The sequence below is a fragment of the Aegilops tauschii genome, chromosome 2 (genome assembly GCF_002575655.3).
Source record: "Aegilops tauschii subsp. strangulata cultivar AL8/78 chromosome 2, Aet v6.0, whole genome shotgun sequence".
NCBI classification, from domain to species: Eukaryota; Viridiplantae; Streptophyta; class Magnoliopsida; order Poales; family Poaceae; genus Aegilops; species Aegilops tauschii.
Genome location: NC_053036.3, coordinates 587,565,330 through 587,588,583, shown reverse-complemented (window position 1 = coordinate 587,588,583; position 23,254 = coordinate 587,565,330). Strand labels below are relative to the sequence as shown.

The 23,254-nt window shown below is 43.4% G+C and overlaps 1 pseudogene; it reads right to left on the bottom strand.

Moving 5' to 3' along the window:
• Positions 1-2,463: 2,463 nt before the first annotated feature.
• Positions 2,464-22,753, bottom strand: LOC109745035 (uncharacterized; annotated as a pseudogene).
• Between the last annotated feature and the right edge of the window lie 501 nt (positions 22,754-23,254).

Sequence of the window (23,254 nt, the reverse complement as noted above, 5' to 3'; positions counted from 1 at the left end):
CACATTCTTCTTGGGTGTGTCCTTGCGAGAGAGGTGTGAACGGTCATCCCCAGGCATGGAAAAAGCATGAGTGGATCCCCACAATCGACAGTAACCTGGTGGGTTGGTGGGTGTAAAGAAACTGCAGGCAGCTCACCAGTGACATTTGGACGGTGATTTTGCTTCTTCTCTGGACCTTTAGACACAGGAACGACATGGTATACAATGGCGTAGCCCCTAGGGATGTACTCCATATGGTCCAATAAGAAGGGACTAACTGGAGGATGACATGACTTTCGTGCAGCGGGCCTCGTAGATGGGCTGAGATGTAGCGAGTAGTCGGTTTTTCGGCTTTCAGTTTTTGTCTTCTCCCTCTTGGAAAGGGCGTTTTAGCTGATCATCATGTTGTATCAGGTGTCTTGTCTCGAAAAATGACATCTGAGCACGGGCACTATGTGCCCGTTATTTTGAAGTTCTTCCAATTTTTTGTGTACGTGCACGTATAGCAGTGCAGTATAACATGCCAAAATTTCACCAATATACGTGCTTGCATGGGAGAGAGACAAAAGAGACAAAATACATGCAAATTTGGGGCCAGATTTTTTTCCTTTTTAGGCCGAAATTTTGTCTTTTTGTGCAGCGGATAATACAAAGTATTTTCGAACGAATTTTCGCACGCACTTAGACCACATACATGTGTATTCATGTAAAAAGATCAAAAAAAATTCAAATCTTTTCAGAACTTGTTTTGGGGGGGTTCAAAATAAAGTGCTCCGTTGCCCCATGTTCTGAAATTCTGTTTTAGTCTTGTCTTCCCTTGATCCCTTCTACACTACTAGAGTACTACTACGTGCAGCTTAAACTATGTATGTCTATGTCACTTTCGTATCTCCTGTCAAATCTCAGCCTTCATGTTTTGCAAATAAGAGAAGAGTCAACGCACCAAAAATAAACTGTCACGCAGACACAGTATTTAGAGCTGAGTCCAGTTCTTGGCACCGGCATAAGAGGATCTCTTGCAGACCCCGTATAATGCCACGAACCGTAAAATAACCATCAAAATACGGGTCCGTGTGGAAAATACTGCCCGATCAGATCCCGCAAACGCGTTCGACCCGTAATTTTTTTTACGAGGCGCGGCAAAAGTTCGCCCTTAACCTTTAGATTCACGGGGTGGGAGGCCGACCCGAACTCGCCCCCTATCCGCAGCGAGATTTGGCACGAAATTTCCACGCGGCCACTCCCGCTCCCCCCCCCCCTCGGCCGCCATTGCCCCACCACCGTCCGCTCCATTCCATCTTCCCCGGCCATTCTTCGCTGCCATGGAAGCCTCCCAGCCGTCCCCCGTCAGCGTGGAGGTCACGCACGCGCAATGCCCTCTGGCAGATCTCGTCGCCGGTCAATGTCGCCCCCGCCGTCGCTCAAGGCACCACCGCGCCTGCCCGCAAGCGGCAGGGCAACATGGTCGTGCAGGGCAGAAATCCCGCTGGCCCAGTGGGAAGGCACGCGGCCGGGCGCCGCCGCCGTGCAATCTGCCAGACCGCCGCCGGAGAAGGTGGGCAAGGTTTTCGGCGTGAAGCGCAAGAAGGTTCCTACGAAAAGGCCGGCGCCTTCATCTACTCCCTCCGCCCCGGCAAGAGATTCCCCGACGATGGCGTTCAATGGCGCTGCTTCCACCGCAGGCGAGGTGTTTGAAGAAATGGCCGAAAGGTATGCATCTTCGATCCCTTCTACGCGGGGTCTGCTCAGCCGAAGCCCGCATTGGTCCGCCAATCTATTTTTCAGCAAACTGTAAATGCATTTTGCGGGTCGGTATTATACGGGTTCTCCTAGAGATGATGTAACTATGCAACGGTCTAGTGCTTCCATGCTGGCCGAAGAGAAGAAAAACTTGATTCAATTGAGTAAACAAAAGGCCAAAAAAAAGGATTACATTGAGAGAGAAAAATGCAATTTCCGTTTTCTTCTTACCTTTCTTATTCTTCTTCTTATCCACAAATACTTGTCTTAACTTAGCATAAGATAGCTGACCACACATGTCATGTGGTGCTAGCAATGCCCGGGGAGCGACTTATAAATTAGCCGGACTTAATCAAGCTAAGCAGTATGGTACTAAACAAAACAACAGAACTCAACATCTGCTTCACCGCGGCTCCAGCTGGGCGCTACACGTTGGGCCATAGAGCCTTTTTTTTCTTGAAGAAAGTATAGTTTCCCCCCTCAAATCCTACTTGATGGATCAATATCCCCCTAAACTCTAAAACCGGATTATTTTCCCCCTAAACTCTGTGAAACCGGATAAATGTGGCCCTGGGTGGTTTTGGAGAGGATTAAAGGTGGTTTTGCTTGTAATGGTGCTGACTTGGCACGTGACTTGGCAAAAGTAGCGTCATCCGCTCGAGCTTGAGCTCGGCGGCCATGGCCATGGCCGAGCTCGGCCGTGCACGCGCCTGCCAAACAGCCCCCGGCCGCAGCCTGTCAGCCTCATTCTTGTTCGTGCCCTCCCCTGGATGGCCCTGTCTCTATTATGCGAGCCTCGTCTTGGACGTTGTATGTGAAGCATGCCGAGGTTGGGCCATGGAAATCTTCAGATGGAGGTGAGCTCCCGTTGGTTGATGGCTTCTAGTGCTCCTAGACTGAGTAAAATCAACCATTGATTGTAACACGATGCTGAGTCCATGGCGTGATTAACTGAGGCCCGAGAGCTTACAGCGCATGATGCACCAGAGACTCCTCATCGGAGTGCAACTCCAGGACGGAGACCGGGCTGAGTTGCCATGACGAGTGCACCTCCATGTCCGTCTTCCACCTTGCTCTCTGCTGCTCATACTCGTCGTCGTCCCCAAACTCCATGGTACGGGTATCACATTGGCCGATGTCGCCAGCGGAACTCGCGGCCGCCGCCGACGCTGACGCCGGTGAAGCACCCACCGCCAAGATTTTTCCAACGCAAAGCACTCCTCGATCATCGCCTTGCCGCACAGTACCTTGCTCAATACAGATATCAGGCCACTGTCGGCGGCGGCACACCTCCTCTTCTTTAACCCGTGGTTGCAGAGCCTGAGCAGCCGCTTACAAGCGGCCACGAGGCAGTCAGCTCCTCCTCCCTCGTCAACGCCGCCGCTGCCTCCACGGCCACGCCGCAGACTTCTCGTCTTTGCAACGTTGCACTGCAAGGTCTTCGCAACGCTGCTGGTCTGCCCATTGCACTGCAAGGAGATGGTTCTGCCATCGCATGACCATGCCTATTGATAACCCACAAGTACAGGGGATCGCAACAGTTTTCGAGGATAGAGTATTCAACCCAAATTTATTGATTCGACACAAAGGAGCCAAAAAATATTCTCAAGTATTAGCAGTTGAGTTGTCAATTCAACCACACCTGGATAACTTAGTATCTGCAGCAAAGTATTTAGTAGCAAAGTAATATGATAGTAGTGGTAACGGTAACAAAGGTAACGGTAGCAAAAGTAATATTTTTGGTGTTTTGTAGTGATTGTAATAGTAGCAACGGGAAAGTAAATAAGCGAAGAACAATATATGAAAAGCTCGTAGGCATTGGATCCGTGATGGAGAATTATGCCGGATGTGGTTCATCATGTAACAGTCATAACATAGGGTGACACAGAACTAACTCCAATTCATCAATGTAATGTAGGCATGTATTCCGAATATAGTCATACGTGCTTATGGAAAAGAACTTGCATGACATCTTTTGTCCTACCCTCCCGTGGAAGCGGGGTCCTAGCGGAAACTAAGGGATATTAAGGCCTCCTTTTAATAGAGTACTGGAACAAAGCATTAGCACATAGTGAATACATGAACTCCTCAAACTATGGTCATCGCCGGGAGTGGTCCCGATTATTGTCACTTCGGGTTTGCCGGATCATAACACATAGTAGGTGACTATAGACTTGCAAGATAGGATCAAGAACTCACATATATTCATGAAAACATAATAGGTTCAGATCTGAAATCATGGCACTCGGGCCCTAGTGACAAGCATTAAGCATAGCAAAGTCATATCAACATCAATCTCAGAACATAGTGGATACTAGGGATCAAACCCTAACAAAACTAACTCGATTACATGATAAATCTCATCCAACCCATCACCGTCCAGCAAGCCTACGATGGAATTACTCACGCACGGCGGTGAGCATCATGAAATTGGTGATGGAGGATGGTTGATGATGACGATGGCGACGAATCCCCGTCTCTAGAGCCCCGAACGGACTCCAAATCATCCCTCCGGAGAGGTTTTAGGGCTTGGCGGTGGCTCCGTATCGTAAAACGCGATGAATCCTTCTCTCTGATTTTTTTCTCCCCGAAAGTGAATATATGGAGTTGGAGTCGAGGTCGGTGGAGCGTCAGGGGGCCCACGAGGTAGGGAGGCGCGCCCTAGGGGGCAAGCGCGCCCCCCACCCTCGTGGGCAGGGTGTGGGCCCCCTGACGTGGATTTTTCTTCTAGTATTTTTCTTATTTTCCAACTAGATGTTCTGTGGAGTTTCAGGTCATTCCGAGAACTTTTGTTTCTACACATAAATAACACCATGGAAAGTCTGCTGAAAACAGCGTCAGTCCGGGTTAGTTCCATTCAAATCATGCAAGTTAGAGTCCAAAACAAGGGCAAAAGTGTTTGGAAAAGTAGATACGACGGAGACGTATCAACTCCCCCAAGCTTAAACCTTTGCTTGTCCTCAAGCAATTCAGTTGATAAACTGAATGTGATAAAGAAAATTTTTACAAACTCTGTTTGCTCTTGTTGTTGTAAATATGTAAAGCCAGCATTCAAGTTTTCAGCAAAGATTATAACTAACCACATTTGCAATAACTCTTAAGTCTCATGTTTACTCATATCAATAGCATAATCAACTAGCGAGCCATAATAATAAATCTCGGATGACAACACTTTCTCAAAACAATCATAATATGATATAACAAGATGGTATCTCGCTAGCCCTTTCTGAGACCGCAAAACATAAATGCAGAGCACCTTTAAAGATCAAGGACTGACTAGACATTGTAATTCATGGTAAAAGAGATCCAATCATAGTCATATAAATTAATAGTAATGGATGCAAATGACAGCTGCGCTCTCCAGCTAGTGCTTTTTAATAAGAGGGTGATGACTCAACATAAAAGTAAATAGATATGCCCTTCGCAGAGGGAAGCAGGGATTTGTAGAGGTGTCAGAGCTCGGTTTTGAAATAGAGATAAATAATATTTTGAGCGGCATACTTTCATTGTCAACATAACAACCAAGAGATGGCGATATCTTCCATGCTACACACATTATAGGCGGTTCCCAAACAGAATGGTAAAGTTTATACTCCCCCTCCACCAACAAGCATCAATCCATGGCTTGCTCGAAACAACGAGTGCCTCCAACTAACAACAGTCCCAGGGGGAGTTTTGTTTGCAATTATTTTGATTTAGTTTGCATAAAGCATGGGATTGGGCATCCCGGTGACCAGCCATTTTCTCGTGAGTGAGGAGGGGAGTCCACTCCTCTTGAGAATAACCCACCTAGAATGGAAGATAAGGGCAGCCCTAGTTGATACATGATCTATTCGAGCATACAAAACAGAATGTTTATTTGAAGGTTTAGAGTTTGGCACATACAAATTTACTTGGAACGGCAGGTAGATACCGCATATAGGAAGGTATAGTGGACTCATATGGAATAACTTTAGGGTTTAAGGGATTGGATGCACAAGCAGTATTCCCGCTTAGTACAAGTGAAGGCTAGCAAAATAGTGGGAAGCGACCAACTAGAGAGCGACAACAGTCATGAACATGCATTAAAATTAATGAACATTGAGTACAAGCATGAGTAGGATATAGTCCACCATGAACATAAATATCGTGAAGGCTATGTTGATTTGTTTCAACTACATGTGTGAACATGTGCCAAGTCAAGTCACTTGAATCATTCAAAGGAGGATACCACCCCATCATACCACATCACAACCATTTTAATAGCATGTTGTCACGCAAGGTAAACCATTATAAGCTCCTAGCTAATTAAGCATGGCATAAGTAACTATAATCTCTAATTATCATTGCAAACATGTTTATTCATAATAGACTGAATCAGGAACGATGGACTAATCATATTTACAAAAACAAGAGAGGTCGAGTTCATACCATCTTCTCTCATCTCAATCAGTCCATCATATATCGTCATTATTGCCTTTCACTTGCACGACCGAATGATGTGTATAATAATAATAGTGACGGGCATTGGACTAAGCTGGAATCTGCAAGCACTCAATAAACAGGAGAAGACAAGGCAATATGGGCTCTTGGTTAAATCAACAATAATGCATATAAAAGCCACTTCAACAATTTTAATTATGGTCTTCTCCTATCGACCCCCAAAGAAAAGAAAAGAAATAAAACTATTTACACGGGAAAGCTCCCAACAAGCAAAAGAAGAACGGGAAATATTTTTGGGTTTTCTTTTTAATTATTACTACTACAGCAAGAAAAGTAAACTAGCTAGAAGCTACACTAATATTTTTTAGTTTTTCTTAAGGTTTATCAAACACACAAGAAGAAAGCAAGAAAAAGAGAATAAACTAGCATGGATATTACAGTGAAAAAGTATGAGCACCGACATCTAGCAATGAGTGTGTGTAAATATAAATGTAATGTCGGTGGGAAATACGTACTCCCCCAAGCTTAGGCTTTTGGCCTAAGTTGGTTTATTGCCACGGATGGCCTGGCGGATACCCGTAGCTGTAGCTGGGGTCATACTGACATGCAGCGGCTATCGCCTCCTGAGCTGCAGCGTGGCGGAGAGCTTCCTCCGTCCTCCTCTCATACTCATCTGCCTCCTCTCTTGTAATAACATATCTTCCTTTTGCCTAATAATCAAAGAAGGCAGGAGCAGGGAGAGTAATACGGACAACACGACGTATGTCAAAGATTAAGCGATACCGGAGAGGTGATTCATTCCTCTCGACAAACTGGTGGTCGACCATAGCATTATAGTCTAAATAAGTAGGAGGCAACTCAATGTCATCCTCACGAACGTCCACACCAAGAAAATCAGCTAAGCGGGTTGCATAAATTCCTCCAAAGAAATCTCCATTAAATCTATTATGATGCAACCTACGTGCAACAATGGCTCCCAAATTATAAGATTTGTCTCCTAACACTGCACTCCTAAGAATACTAAGGTCAGGGACACACATATGACATGCTTCATCTTTACCATTTATGCACCTACCTATGAAGAGCAAAGTAATGTATAGCAGGAAAATGAATGCTCCCTATGGTAGCTTGTGCTATATCTCTAGATTCCCCACAGTTATACTAGCAAGAAAATTTCTAAATTCATATTCGTGGGGTTCACTAGCACTACCCCATTGTGGAAGTTTGCAAGCAGTGGTAAAATCCTCTAAGTCCATAGTATAAGATTTTTCATAAAGGTCAAACAGGACAGTTGGAGAATTACGTGAAGATGAAAATTCAAACCTCCTCACAAATGAACTAGTGAGATGATGGTATTGGCTGCACTTCTCTGCCTCGAAGCTCACATCATCAGCGTTACGCAAATATGCGTTAAACTCTTCCTTGATTCCCGCTCGATCCATAAAATTTTCTGAAGGCCATTCACAGGGCCGCACTGGAGCGTCCCTTGGTGGCTCATCGTCAGCATCACGCATTGCAAGCCTGGGTCCTTGCTTCCTTGAAGAACCACCTTGGAACATTTTCCTAAGCATATTTCTTCCTTTGCAAAATTTCTGAAATTTTTAGTAACTTTAAACAAAAGTGAACCAAGCTCAACAAAATTGATAGCAACTACTCCTACAAGTGACTACAGACTATATCATGCATTGAACTACTTGGAACCATATAAATTTGGCATGCAAGCTCAAGAACATGGTCACCTAGGCAGCACAAATTTGCAATGAATAAAGCACTAGAACAAAAACTAATTGGACCAATGGAGGAGTCACATACCAAGGAACAATCTCCCTAAGCAGTTTTGTGAGAGGTGCTTTGAGCAAGGAGATCGAAAATCACAGCAAAATGAGCTAGAACTCGTGCTTGAGCTGGACGGTGATTTTTTTGGGAGGAAGAAGAAGTGTGTGGGTGCAGGAATAAGTGGAGGGGAGCCACCGTGGGCCCACGAGGCAGGGGGCGCGCCCTCCACCCTCGTGGCCAGGTGCTTGCCCCTCCTGTTGTGTTCTCACTGCCAGATATTCTCAAATATTCTAGAAAAAATCATATTCCATTTTCAGGGCATTTGGAGAACTTTTATTTTCGGGGTATTTTTATATTGCACGGATAAATCAGAAAACTGACCGAAAAATACTATTTTTACTTTATTTCAACTAAATAACAGAAAGTAAAAGAAGGGTACAGAAGGTTGTGTCTTCTAGTTTCATCCATCTCATGCTTATCAAAAGGAATCCACTAACAAGGTTGATCAAGTCTTGTTAACAAACTCATTCCGAATAACATGGAACCGGAGAAATTTCGAATAACACTATGTTACCTCAACGGGGATATGCACATCCCCAATAATAAGAATATCATATTTCTTCTTGACAGTAGGAATAGGAAATTAAAAACCTCCAAAAATAATCGATGGAATTTTTCCAATAGAATTGATACTATGAACTTGAGGTTGTTTCCTCGGAAAGTGTACCGTATGCTCATTACCATTAACAAGAAAAGTGGCATTGCCTTTGTTGCAATCAATAACAGCCCTTGCAGTGTTCAAAAAAGGTCTTCCAAGAATAATAGACATACTATCGTCCTCGGGAATATCAAGAATAGCAAAGCCCGTTAAAATAGTAACGTTTGCAACTACAACAGGTACATCCTCACAAATACCGACAGGTATAGCAGTTGATTTATCGGCCATTTGCAAAGATATTTCAGTAGGTGTCAACTTATTCAAATCAAGTCTACGATATAAAGAGAGAGGCATAACACTACCACCGGCTCCAAGATCACATAAAGCAGTTTTAACATAGTTTCTTTTAATGGAGCATGGTATAGTTGGTACTCCTGGATCTCCAGGTTTCTTTGGTATTCCACCCTTAAAAGTATAATTAGCAAGCATGGTGGAAATCTCAGCTTCCGGTATCTTTCTCTTATTTGTAAAAATATCTTTCATATATTTAGCATAAGGATTTATTTTGAGCATATTAGTTAATCGCATACGCAAAAAGATAGATCTAATCATTTCAGCAAAGTGCTCAAAATCCTCATCATCCTTTTTCTTGGATGATTTGAGAGGGAAAGGCATGGGTTTCTGAACCCATGGTTCTCTTTCTTTACCGTGCTTCCTAGCAACAAAGTCTCTCTTATCATAACGTTGATTCTTTGATTGTGGGTTATCAAGATCAATAGCAGGTTCAATTTCTACATCATTATCATTACTAGGTTGAGCATCATCATGAACATCATCCTTAACATTTTCATTAGGTTCATGTTCATTACCAAATTGTGTTTCAGCATCAGAAATAGAAATATCATTTGGATTCTCAGGTGGTTCAGCAATAGGTTCACTAGAAGCATGCAAAGTCCTATCATTTTCTTTTTCTTCCTTTTAGAAGGACTAGGTGCATCAATATTATTTCTCTGAGAATCTTTCTCAATTCTCTTAGGGCGACCTTCAGGATACAAAGGTTCCTGAGTCATTCTACCAGTTCTAGTAGCCACTCTAATAGCATAATCATTTTTCTTACTATTCATTTCGTTGAGCAAATCATTTTGAGCTTTAAATACTTGTTCTACTTGAGTGGTAACCTTAGAAGCATGTTTACTAATGAGTTTAAGTTCACCTTTAACATTAGCCATATAATCACCCAAATATTCAAGCGTATCGGAATTGTATTTCAATTGTCTACCAAAATAAGCATTGAAGTTTTCTTGTTTGACAATAAAATTATCAAACTCTTCTAAGCATTGTCTAGCAGACTTATAGTGAGGAATATCACCTTCATCAAATCTATAGAGAGAATTTACCTTTACTACCTATGTCGGGTTATCAATACCATGAGGTTCTTCAATAGGTGGAGGATTAGGATCATATGTTTCTTCAACAGGCGGTAAATTAAGACCATGTATTTCTTCAATAGGAGGTAAATTCTTAACATCTTCAGCTTTAATGCCTTTTTCTTTCATAGATTTCTTTGCCTCTTGCATATCTTCAGGACTGAGAAATAGAACACCTCTTTTCTTTGGAGTTGGTTTAGGAATAGGCTCAGGAGCTGGCTCAGGAAGTGTCCAATTATTTTCATTTGTCAATATATTATTCAATAGAATTTCAGCTTCATCCGGTGTTCTTTCCCTGAAAATAAAACCAGCACAACTATCCAGGTAATCTCTGGAAGCATCGGTTAGTCCATTATAAAAGATATCAAGTATTTCATTTTTCTTGAGAGGATGATCAGGCAAAGCATTAAGTAACTTGAGAAGCCTCCCCCAAGCTTGTGGGAGACTCTCTTCTTCAATCACAAAGTTGTATATTTCCCTTAAAGAAGCTTGTTTCTTATGAGCAGGGAAATATTTAGCAGAGAAGTAATAAATCATATCCTGGGACTACGCACACAACCAGGATCAAGAGAATTAAACCATATCTTAGCATCACCCTTTAATGAGAACGGAAATATTTTAAGGATATAAAAGTAGCGAGATCTCTCATCATTAGTGAACAGGGTGGCTATATCATTTAATTTAGTAAGATGTGCCACACCAGTTTCAGATTCATAGCCATGAAAATGATCAGATTCAACCAAAGTAATTATATCAGGATCAATAGAGAATTCATAATCCTTATCAGTAACACGGATAGGTGAAGTAGCAAAAGCAGGGTCAAGTTTCATTCTAGCATTAAGAGATTGCTGATTCCATTTAGCTAATAACCTCTTGAGCTCATATCTATCTTTGCAAGCTAAAATAGCTAAAGCAGCTTCTTTTTCGAAAATATAACCCTCAGGAATAACAGGAGAGTCTTCATCATCACTTTCATCAATATAATCAGTTTCAATAATTTCTTTCTCTCTAACCCTAGCAATTTGTTCATCAAGAAATTCACTAAGTGGCACAGTAGTATCAAGCATAGAAGTAGTTTCATCATAAGTATCATGCATAGCAGAAGTGGCATCATCAATAACATGCGACATATCAGAACGAATAGCAGAAGCAGGTTTAGGTGTCGCAAGTTTACTCAAAACAGAAGGTGAATCAAGTGCAGAGCTAGATGGCAGTTCCTTACCTCCCCTCGTAGTTGAGGGATAAATTGTTGTCTTAGCGTCTTTCAAGTTCTTCATAGTGACCAGCAGATATAAATGAACGAAATATGCCCTAGAGGCAATAATAAAGTTATTATTTATTTCCTTATATCATGATAAATGTTTATTATTCATGCTAGAATTGTATTAACCGGAAACATGATACCTGTGTGAATACATAGACAAACAGAGTGTCACTAGTATGCCTCTACTTGACTAGCTCGTTGATCAAAGATGGTTATGTTTCCTAGCCATAGACATGAGTAGTCATTTGATTAACGGGATCACATCGTTAGGAGAATGATGTGATTGACTTGACCCATTCCGTTAGCTTAGCACTCGATCGTTTAGTATGTTGCTATTGCTTTCTTCATGACTTATACATGTTCCTATGACTATGAGATTATGCAACTCCCGTTTACCGGAGGAACACTTTGTGTGCTACCAAACGTCACAACGTAACTGAGTGATTATAAAGGTGCTCTACAGGTGTCTCCGAAGGTATTGGGTTGGCGTATTTCGAGATTGGGATTTGTCACTCCGATTGTCAGAGAGGTATCTCTGGGCCCTCTCGGTAATGCACATCACTATAAGCTTTGCAAGCATTGTAACTAATGAGTTAGTTGCGGGATGATATATTACGGAACGAGTAAAGAGACTTGCCAGTAACGAGATTGAACTAGGTATTGAGATACCAACGATCGAATCTCGGGCAAGTAACATACCGATGACAAAGGGACAACGTATGTTGTTATGCGGTTTGACCGATAAAGATATTCGTAGAATATGTGGGAGCCAATATGAGCATCCAGGTCCCGCTATTGGTTATTGACCGAAGACGTGTCTCGGTCATGTCTACATAGTTCTCGAACCCGTAGGGTCCGCACGCTTAATGTTACGATGATAGTTTTATTATGAGTTTATGAGTTTTGATGTACGGAAGGAGTTCGGAGTCCCGGATGAGATCAGGGACATGACGAGGAGTCTCGAAATGGCCGAGACGTAAAGATCGATATATTGGACGACTATATTCGGACTTCGGAAAGGTTCCGAGTGATTCGGGTATTTATCGGAGTACCGGAGAGTTACGGGAATTCGCTGGGGAGAAGTATTGGGCCTTATTGGGCCATACGGGAATAGAGGAGAGAGGCCAAAAGGAAGGAGGCGCGCACCCCCCCTCTGGTCCGAATTGGACAAGGGGTGCAGCCCCCTTTTCCTTCTCCCTCTCCCCCTCTTTCCTTCTCTCCTACTCCAACAAGGAAAGGAGGAGTCCTACTCCCGGTGGGAGTAGGACTCCCCCCTTGGCGCGCCCTCCTCCTTGGCCGGCCGCCTCCCCCCTTGCTCCTTTATATACGGGGGCAGGGGGGCACCCCATAGACACAACAATTGATCTATTGATCTCTTAGCCGTGTGCGGTGCCCCCCTCCACCATATTACACCTCGATAATATCGTAGCGGTGCTTAGGCGAAGCCCTGCGTCGGTAGAACATCATCATCGTCACCACGCCGTCGTGCTAACGAAACTCTCCCTCAACACTCGGCTGGATCAGAGTTCGAGGGACGTCATCGAGCTGAACGTGTGCTGAACTCGGAGGTGCCGTACGTTCGGTACTTGATCGGTCGGATCGTGAAGACATACGACTACATCAACAGCGTTGTGTTAACGCTTCCGCTTTCGGTCTACGAGGGTACGTGGACAACACTCTCCTCTCTCGTTGCTATGCATCACCATGATCTTGCGTGTGCGTAGGAAATTTTTTAAATTACTACGTTCCCCAACAGTGGCATCCGAGCCTGGTTTTATGCGTAGATGTCATATGCACGAGTAGAACACAAGTGAGTTGTGGGCGATATAAGTCATACTGCTTACCAGCATGTCATACTTTGGTTCGGCGGTATTGTTGGATGAAGCGGTCCGGACCAACATTACGCATACGCTTACGCGAGACTGGTTCTTCCGACGTGCTTTGCACAGAGGTGGCTGGCGGGTGTCAGTTTCTCCAACTTTAGTTGAACCGAGTGTGGCTACGCCCGGTCCTTGCGAAGGTTAAAACAGCACCAACTTGACAAACTATCGTTGTGGTTTTGATGCGTAGGTAAGAACGGTTCTTGCTAAGCCCATAGCAGCCACGTAAAACTTGCAACAACAAAGTAGAGGACGTCTAACTTGTTTTTGCAGGGCATGTTGTGATGTGATATGGTCAAAGCATGATGCTAAATTTATTGTATGAGATGATCATGTTTTGTAACCAAGTTATCGGCAACTGGCAGGAGCCATATGGTTGTCGCTTTATTGTATGCAATGCAATCGCCCTGTAATGCTTTACTTTATCACTAAGCGGTAGCGATAGTCGTAGAAGCATAAGATTGGCGAGACAACAATGATGCTACGATGGAGATCAAGGTGTCGCGCCGGTGACAATGGTGATCATGATGGTGCTTCGGAGATGGAGATCACAAGCACAAGATGATGATGGCCATATCATATCACTTATATTGATTGCATGTGATGTTTATCTTTTATACATCTTATCTTGCTTTGATTGACGGTAGCATTATAAGATGATCCCTTACTAAATTATCAAAGTATAAGTGTTCTCCCTGAGTATGCACCGTTGCGAAAGTTCTTCGTGCTGAGACACCACGTGATGATCGGGTGTGATAGGCTCTACGTTCAAATACAACGGGTGCAAAACAGTTGCACACACAGAATACTCAGGTTAAACTTGACGAGCCTAGCATATAACAGATATGGCCTCGGAACACAGAGACCGAAAGGTCGAGCGTGAATCATATAGTGGATATGATCAACATAGTGATATTCACCCTTGAAACTACTCCATCTCACGTGATGATCGGACATGGTTTAGTTGATATGGATCACGTGATCACATAGAGGATTAGAGGGATGTCTATCTAAGTGGGAGTTCTTAAGTAATATGATTAATTGAACTTAAATTTATCATGAACTTAGTCCTGATAGTATTTTGCAAATTATGTTTTAGATCAATAGCTCACGTTGTTGCTTCCCTGTGTTTATTTTTGATATGTTCCTAGAGAAAAATTATGTTGAAAGATGTTAGTAGCAAAGATGCGGATTGGATCCGTGATCTGAGGATTATCCTCATTGCTGCACAGAAGAATTATGTCCTTGATGCACCGCTAGGTGACAGACCTATTGCAGGAGCAGATGCAGACGTTATGAACGTTTGGCTAGCTCAATATGATGACTACTTGATAGTTTAGTGCACCATGCTTAACGGCTTAGAATCGGGACTTCAAAGACATTTTGAACGTCATGGACCATATGAGATGTTCCAGGAGTTGAAGTTAATATTTCAAGCAAATACCCGAGTTGAGAGATATGAAGTCTCCAACAAGTTCTATAGCTAAAAGATGGAGGAGAATAGCTCAAGCAGTGAGCATGTGCTCAGATTGTCTGGGTACTACAATCGCTTGAATCAAGTGGGAGTTGATCTTCCAGATAAAATAGTGATTGACAGAATTCTCTAGTCACCATCACCAAGTTAGTAGAACTTCGTGATGAACTATAGTATGCAAGGGATGACGAAAGTAATTCCCGAGCTCTTCGCGATGCTGAAATCGACGAAGGTAGAAATCAAGAAAGAGCATCAAGTGTTGATGGTTAACAAGACCACTAGTTTCAAGAAAAGGGCAAATGGATAGAAGGGGAACTTCAAGAAGAACGGCAAGCAATTTGCTGCTCAAGTGAAGAAGCCCAAGTCTGGACCTAAGCCTGAGACTAAGTGCTTCTACTGCAAAGAGACTGGTCACTGGAAGCGGAACTGCCCCAAGTATTTGGTGGATAAGAAGGATGGCAAAAGTGAACAAAGGTATATTTGATATACAGATTATTGATGTGTATTTTACTAGTGTTCGTAGCAACCCCTCGGTATTTGATACTGGTTCAGTTGCTTAAGAGTAGTAACTCGAAACGGGAGTTGCAGAATAAACAGAGACTGGTAAAAGGCGAGGTGACGATGTGTGTTGGAAGTAGTTCCAAGATTGATATGATCATCATCGCACACTCCCTATACTTTCGGGATTAGTGTTGAAACTAAATAAGTGTTATTTGGTGTTTGCGTTCAGCATGAATATGATTTGATCATGTTTGTTGCAATACGGTTATTCATTTAAGTTAGAGAACAATTGTTGTTCTGTTTACATGAATAAAACCTTATATGGTTACACACCCAATGAAAATGGTTCGTTGGATCTCGATCATAGTGATACACATATTCATAATGTTGAAGCCAAAAGATGCAAAGTTAATAATGATAGTGCAACTTATTTGTGGCACTGCCGTTTAGGTCATATTGGTGTAAAGCGCATGAAGAAACTCCATGTTGTTGGGCTTTTGGAATCACTTGATTATGAATCACTTGATGCTTGCGAACCATGCCTTATGGGCAAGATGACTAAGACTCCGTTCTCCGGAACAATGGAGCGAGCAACTGACTTATTCGGAAATAATACATACTGATGTATGCGATCCGATGATTGTTGAGGCTCGCGACGGGTATCGTTATTTTCTGACCTTCACAGATGATTTGAGCAGATATGGGTATATCTACTTGATGAAACATAAGTCTGAAACATTTGAAAAGTTTAAAGAATTTCAGAGTGAAGTGGAAAATCATCGTGACAAGAAAATAAGGTTTCTACGATCTGATCGCGGAGACAAATATTTGAGTTACGAGTTTCGTCTTCAATTAAAACAATGTGGAATAGTTTCACAAATTCGTGCCACCTGGAACACCACAGCTTAATGGTGTGTTCGAACGTCATAACCGTACTTTATTGGATATAGTGCAATCTATGATGTTTCTTACCGATTTACCACTACAGTTTTGGGGTTATGCATTAGAGACAGCTGCATTCACGTAAAAAAAGGGGCACCATCTAAATCCGTTTGAGATGACACCATATGAACTGTGGTTTGGCAAGAAACCAAAGTTGTTGTTTCTTAAAGTTTGGGGTTGCGATGCTTATGTGAAAAGTTTCATCCTGATAAGCTCAAACCCAAATCGGAAAAGTGCGTCTTCATAGGATACCCAAAAGTTACTGTTGGGTACACCTTCTATCACAGATCCGAAGGCAAGATATTCGTTGCTAAGAATAGGTCCTTTCTAGAGAAGGAGTTTCTCTCGAAAGAAGTGAGTGGGAGGAAAGTAGAACTTGATGAGGTAACTGTACCTTCTCCCGAATTGGAAAGTAGTTCATCACTGAAATCAGTTCCAGTGATGCTTACACCAATTAGTGAGGAAGTTAATGATGATGATCATGAAGCTTCGGATCAAGTTACTACCGAACCTCGTAGGTCAACCAGAGTGAGATCCGCACCATAGTGGTACGGTAATCCTGTTCTGGAGGTCATGTTACTTGACCATGACGAACCTACGAACTATGAGGAAGCGATGGTGAGCCCAGATTCCGCAAAATGGCTTGAGGCCATGAAATCTGAGATGGGATCCATGTATGAGAACAAAGTGTGGACTTTGGTTGACTTGCCCGATGATCGGCAAGCCATAGAAAATAAATGGATCTTCAAGAGGAAGACCGACGCTGATAGTAGTGTTACTATCTACAAAGCTAGACTTGTTGAAAAAAGGTTTTTGACAAAGTTCAAGGTGTTGACTACGATGAGATTTTCTCACTCGCAGCGATGCTTAAGTCTGTCCGAATCATGTTAGCAATTGCCGCATTTTATGAAATCTGGAAAATGGATAAACAAAACTGCATTCCTTAATGGATTTATTAAAGAAGAGTTGTATATGATGCAACCAGAAGGTTTTTGTCAATCCTAAAGGTGCTAACAAAATATGCAAGCTCCAGCGATCCATCTATGGACTGGTGCAAGCATCTCGGAGTTGGAATATACGCTTTGATAAGTTGATCAAAGGATATAATTTTATACAGACTTGCGGTGAAGCCTGTATTTACTAGAAAGTGAGTGGGAGCACTACAGCATTTCTGATAAGTATATGTGAATGACATATTGTTGATCAGAAATAATGTAGCATTATTCTGCAAAGCATAAAGGAGTGTTTGAAAGGAGTTTTTTAAAGAAAGACCTCGGTGAAGCTGCTTACATATTGAGCATCAAGATCTATAGAGACAGATCAAGACGCTTGATAAGTTTTTCAATGAGTACATACCTTGACAAGATTTTGAAGTAGTTCAAAATGGAACAGTCAAAGAAAGAGTTCTTGCCTGTGTTACAAGGTGTGAAATTGAGTAAGACTCAAAGCCCGACCATGGCAGAAGATAGAAAGAGAATGAAAGTCATTCCCTATGCCTTGGCCATAGGTTCTATAAAGTATGCCATGTTGTGTACCAGATCTATTGTATACCCTACACTGATTTTGGCAAGGGAGTATAATAGTGATCTAGGAGTAGATCAATGGACATCGGTGAAATTATCCTTAGTGGAATAAGGATATGTTTCTCGATTATGGAGGTGACAAAAAGAGTTCGTTGTAAAGGGTTACGTCGATGCAAATTTTGACACTGATCCAGATGACTCTAAGTCTCAATCTGGATACATATTGAAAGTGGGTGCAATTAGCTAGAGTAGCTCCGTGCAGAGTATTGTAGACATAGAAATTTGCAAAATACTTACGGATCTGAATGTGACAGACCCGTTGACTAAAATTATCTCACAAGCAAAACATGATCACACCTTAGTACTCTTTGGGTGTTAATCACATAGCGATGTGAACTAGATTATTGACTCTAGTAAACCCTTTGGGTGTTGGTCACATGACGATGTGAACTACATGTGTTAATCACATGGTGATGTGAACTATTGATGTTAAATCACATGGCGATGTGATCTAGATTATTGACTCTAGTGCAAGTGGGAGACTGGAGGAAATATGCCCTAGAGGCAATAATAAAGTTATTATTTATTTCCTTATATCATGATAAATGTTTATTATTCATGCTAGAATTGTATTAACCGGAAACATGATACATGTGTGAATACATAGACAAACAGAGTGTCACTAGTATGCCTCTACTTGACTAGCTCGTTGATCAAAGATGGTTATGTTTCCTAGCCATAGACATGAGTTGTCATTTGATTAACGGGATCACATCATTAGGAGAATGATATGATTGACTTGACCCATTCCGTTAGCTTAGCACTCGATCGTTTAGTATGTTGCTATTGCTTTCTTCATGACTTATACATGTCCCTATGACTGAGATTATGCAACTCCCGTTTACCGAAGGAACACTTTGCGTGCTACCAAACGTCACAACGTAACTGAGTGATTATAAAGGTGCTCTACAGGTGTCTCCGAAGGTACTTGTTGGGTTGGCGTATTCCGAGATTGGGATTTGTCACTCCGATTGTCGGAGAGGTATCTCTGGGCCCTCTCGGTAATGCACATCACTATAAGCCTTGCAAGCATTGTAACTAATGAGTTAGTTGCGAGATGACGTATTACGGAACGAGTAAAGAGACTTGCCGGTAACGAGATTGAACTAGGTATTGAGATACCAACGATCGAATCTCGGGCAAGTAACATACCGATGACAAAGGGAACAACGTATGTTGTTATGCGGTTTGACCGATAAAGATCTTCGTAGAATATGTGGGAGCCAATATGGGCATCCAGGTCCCGCTATTGGTTATTGACCGGAGACGTGTCTCGGTCATGCCTACATAGTTCTCGAACCCGTAGGGTCCGCACGCTTAACGTTACGATGACAGTTTTATTATGAGTTTATGAGTTTTGATGTACCGAAGGAGTTCGGAGTCCCGGATGAGATCAGGGACATGACGAGGAGTCTCGAAATGGCCGAGACGTAAAGATCGATATATTGGACGACTATATTCGGACTTCGGAAAGGTTCCGAGTGATTCGGGTATTTATCGGAGTACCGGAGAGTTACGGGAATTCGCCGGGGAGAAGTATTGGGCCTTATTGGGCCATACGGGAATAGAGGAGAGAGGCCAAAAGGAAGGAGACGCGCACCCTCCCTCTGGTCCGAATTGGACAAGGGGTGCAGCCCCCTTTTCCTTCTCCCTCTGCCCCTCTTTCCTTCTCTCCTACTCCAACAAGGAAAGGAGGAGTGGGAGTAGGACTCCCCCCTTGGCGCGCCCTCCTCCTTGGTCGGCCGCCTCCCCCCTTGCTCCTTTATATACGGGGGCAGGGGGGCACCCCATAGACACAACAATTGATCCATTGATCTCTTAGCCGTGTGCGGTGCCCCCCTCCACCATATTACACCTCGATAATATCGTAGCGGTGCTTAGGTGAAGCCCTGCGTCGGTAGAACATCATCATCGTCACCACGCCGTCGTGCTGACGAAACTCTCCCTCAACACTCGGCTGGATCGGAGTTCGAGGGACGTCATCGAGCTGAACGTGTGCTAAACTCGGAGGTGCCGTACGTTCGGTACTTGATCGGTCGGATCGTGAAGACGTACGACTACATCAACTGCGTTGTGTTAACGCTTCCGCTTTCGGTCTACGAGGGTACGTGGACAACACTCTCCTCTCTCGTTGCTATGCATCACCATGATCTTACGTGTGCGTAGGAAATTTTTGAAATTACTACGTTCCCCAACAATAAATCCCAAGTGACTCAAAGAATAGAGCTATGCTCCCCGGCAACGGCGCCAAAAAGTAGTCTTGATAACCCACAAGTATAGGGGATCGCAACAGTTTTCGAGGGTAGAGTATTCAACCCAAATTTATTGATTCGGCACAAGGGGAGCCAAAGAATATTCTCAAGTATTAGCAGTTGAGTTGACAATTCAACCACACCTGGATAACTTATTATCTGCAGCAAAGTATTTAGCAGCAAAGTAATATGATAGTAGTGGTAACGGTAACAAAGGTAACGGTAGCAAAAGTAATATTTTTGGTGTTTTGTAGTGATTGTAATAGTAGCAACGGAAAAGTAAATAAGCGAAGAACAATATATGAAAAGCTCGTAGGCATCGGATCCGTGATGGAGAATTATGCCGGATGTGGTTCATCATGTAACAGTCATAACATAGGGTGACACAGAACTAGCTCCAATTCATCAATGTAATGTAGGCATGTATTCCGAATATAGTCATACGTGCTTATGGAAAAGAACTTGCATGACATCTTTTGTCCTACCCTCCCGTGGCAGCGGGGTCCTAGCGGAAACTAAGGGATATTAAGGCCTCCTTTTAATAGAGTACCGGAACAAAGCATTAGCACATAGTGAATACATGAACTCCTCAAACTATGGTCATCTCCGGGAGTGGTCCCGATTATTGTCACTTCGGGGTTGCCGGATCATAACACATAGTAGGTGACTATAGACTTGCAAGATAGGATCAAGAACTCACATATATTCATGAAAACATAATAGGTTCAGATCTGAAATCATGGCAATCGGGCCCTAGTGACAAGCATTAAGCATAGCAAAGTCATAGCAACATCAATCTCAGAACATAGTGGATACTAGGGATCAAACCCTAACAAAACTAACTCGATTACATGATAAATCTCATCCAACCCATCACCGTCCAGCAAGCCTACGATGGAATTACTCACGCACGGCGGTGAGCATCATGAAATTGGTGATGGAGGATGGTTGATGATGACGACGGCGACGAATCCCCCTTTCCAGAGCCCCGAACGGACTCCAGATCAGCCCTCCCGAGAGGTTTTAGGGCTTGACGGCGGCTCCGTATCGTAAAACGCGATGAATCCTTTTCTCTGATTTTTTTTCTCCCCGAAAGTGAATACATGGAGTTGGAGTGAGGTCGGTGGAGCGTCAGGGGGCCCACGAGGTAGGGGGCGCGCCCCCCACCCTCGTGGGCAGGGTGTGGGCCCCCTGACGTGGATTTTTCTTCCGGTATTTTTCTTATTTTCCAAATAGATGTTCCGTGGAGTTTCAGGTCATTCCGAGAACTTTTGTTTCTGCACATAAATAACACCATGGAAAGTCTGCTGAAAACAGCGTCAGTCCGGGTTAGTTCCATTCAAATCATGCAAGTTAGAGTCCAAAATAAGAGCAAAAGTGTTTGGAAAAGTAGATACGACGGAGACGTATCACCCATCGCACGACCTGACTACGTTGGGCCATAGAGCTGGAAGTGCTTCCGGTTGATGGGCCTGAAAGGCTCAATTAAACCCCATTTTCTTACAATCAAATATTATCGCTCATACCCTTAGTTTCCCATCTCTACATGGACCATTTTTAGGCCGAAATTTTTTCTTTTTTGTGCAGCGGACAATACAAAGTATTTTCGAACGAATTTTCGCACGCACTTAGACCACATGCATGCGTATTCATGTAAAAAGATCAATTTTTTTTCAAATATTTTAAGCACTTGTTTTGGGGGGGTTCAAAATAAAGTGCTCCGTTGCCCCATGTTCTGAAATTCCATTTTCGTCTTGTCTTCCCTTATAGGGATGAAAATAGAGCGGAAACGGACGGAACTGGGTGCTACCGTATTTGTTTTCATTTTTTTTTTTGCAGAAGAAAAAATGAATACAGAAACCACGGAAATGAATACGGAAACAGATACTACCGAAAACAAACACGAAGAAAATACAGCGCGGACACAGAAACAAAAATGTGTGGAACTTAAAACTCCATTGAATCATAGAGAAGTACAGACAAAAACCAAAAACTTGAAGGAAAATTTATGGCTTAATATGATTGTGTTAGCAATATATTGTAGTAATACATGACAATTCCGTGTATGGTCTAGTTGAGTACGTATGTGGTAGTAAAAGTTGATCATCAAATGATCCATTTTGCTCATTCTTCTCGTTGTTTTATTGTATGTTGCTTGGTAGCTGGGCTACAAAGCAGTCATGGGTCTATAGTAAAAACAGAAATTCCATATTCACGGAAACGGAAACTTTCATTTTCATGTCTATTCCACCAGAAAACACCGTTCTGTTTTTTTCCATTTTCGCATAAAAAATTTCATTTCCATTTCCGTTTTGTAAATTTCTGTTTTCGTTTTCATATTTTCTCTCCATTTTCATTTTTCCTCCGGAAAAACGAGTACTAGTACGTGCAGCTTAAACTATGTATGTCTATGTCACTTTCGTATCTCCTGTCAAATCTCAGCCTTCATGTTTTGGAAATAAGAGAAGAGTCAACGCACCAAAAATAAACTATCACGCAGACACAGTATTTAGAGCTGTGTCCAGTTCTCGGCACCGGCATGAGAGGATCTCTAGCAGAAACCATATAATGCCGCGACCCGCAAAATAAGTGTTAAAATACGGGTTCGTACGGAAAATACTGCCCGATCAGACACCGCAAACGCGTCCGACCCGGAAATTGTTTTGCGAGGCGCGGCAAAAGTTCGCCCTCAACCTTTATATTCACGGGTGGGAGGCCGACCCAAGCTCACCCCCTATCCGCAGCGAGATTTGGCGCGAAATTTCCGCGCGGCCGCTCCCGCTCACCCCCCCCCCCCCCCCCCTCGGCCGCCATTGCCCCGCCACCGCCTGCGCCGGTCCATCTTCCCCGGCCATTCTTCGCCACCATGGAAGCCTCCCAGCTATCCCCCGTCAGCGTGGAGGTCGCGCATGCGTAATCCCCTTCGGCAGATCTCGTCGTCGGTCAATGTCGCCACCGCCGTCGCTCAAGGCACCACCACGCCTGCCCGCAAGCGGCAGGGCAACGTGGTCGTGCAGGGCGGAAATCCCGCTAGCCCGTCCGGAAGGCACGCGGCCGGGCGTCGCCGCCGCCGCGCAATCTGCCAAGCCGCCGCCGGAGAAGGTGGGCAAGGTTTCGGGCATGAAGCACAAGAAGGTTCCTACGAAAAGGCCGACGCCTTCATACACTCCCTCCGCCCCGGCAAGAGATTCCCCGAGGATGGCGTTCAACTGCGATGCTTCCACCGCATGCGAGGTGTTCAAAGAAATGGCCAGAAGTTATGCATCTTCGATCCCTTCTACTTACTTTGATTTTCGCCCTTGTGGTAGCTCGTGGCTTGATGTCACTCACTGCAGTGATGATTCGAACAATGCCAC